General features: G+C 37.5%; 1 protein-coding gene across 1 annotated transcript in view; it reads left to right on the top strand.

The window, feature by feature from the left end:
* Window positions 1-661, top strand: part of LOC123187844 (DEAD-box ATP-dependent RNA helicase 36) — a 5,887-nt gene that overhangs the window by 1,441 nt on the left and 3,785 nt on the right. The window lies entirely within an intron of this gene.

Consider the following 661-nt stretch of genomic DNA (forward strand, 5'->3'; position numbering starts at 1 on the left):
TTGCGTAACATCGAGATGCTCCTTAAGTGGTTCATGATTTGGTCTGTGTGATCACCGGAATTTGAGTGATCTTTGTTCCTACAGTAAGCAATTAACTGCATCTCAAGCATCTAGAATTAGCTAGGTTACTCGGATACTGATAGTGTGATACAACTTTTTTTTTCTGAATAGTGCAGATACCGCGATACATTTGTACTACCTCTGTAAACTAATATAAGAGCGTTTAGATCACTACTTTAGTATTCTAAACGCTCTTATATTAGTTTACGGAGGGAGTATATATGAAATAAACATTTTAAAATATAATAACAATAATTATATATGAAAAGAAGACAGTTTACTACCAAGGAAAATGCACCGTAAACATTGTCCTAGGTTTCTTCAGGCAGTGAAACTTCGATTTGAAGCTGCTGAAGAGTAGGGCACGTCACATTTGGGCACGATCCGATCCCCTTATTGGACATCTTAAGCAAATGTGCTTCTTCTGTAGCTACCTCTATATTCATGAGTACAATACTTGCATCTGAATCACACACCTCCACCTCCTGCACCTCTTTCTAAGATATCCACAAAGGCTTGTTACCTAGATCATTTGCCGGCACATCCTAAAGTAGTGTGAAGCACATACAACATTATACAATGAGAAGACCAACTTAGCAAA

The sequence above is a fragment of the Triticum aestivum genome, chromosome 2A (assembly GCF_018294505.1).
Source record: "Triticum aestivum cultivar Chinese Spring chromosome 2A, IWGSC CS RefSeq v2.1, whole genome shotgun sequence".
Lineage (NCBI taxonomy): Eukaryota > Viridiplantae > Streptophyta > Magnoliopsida > Poales > Poaceae > Triticum > Triticum aestivum.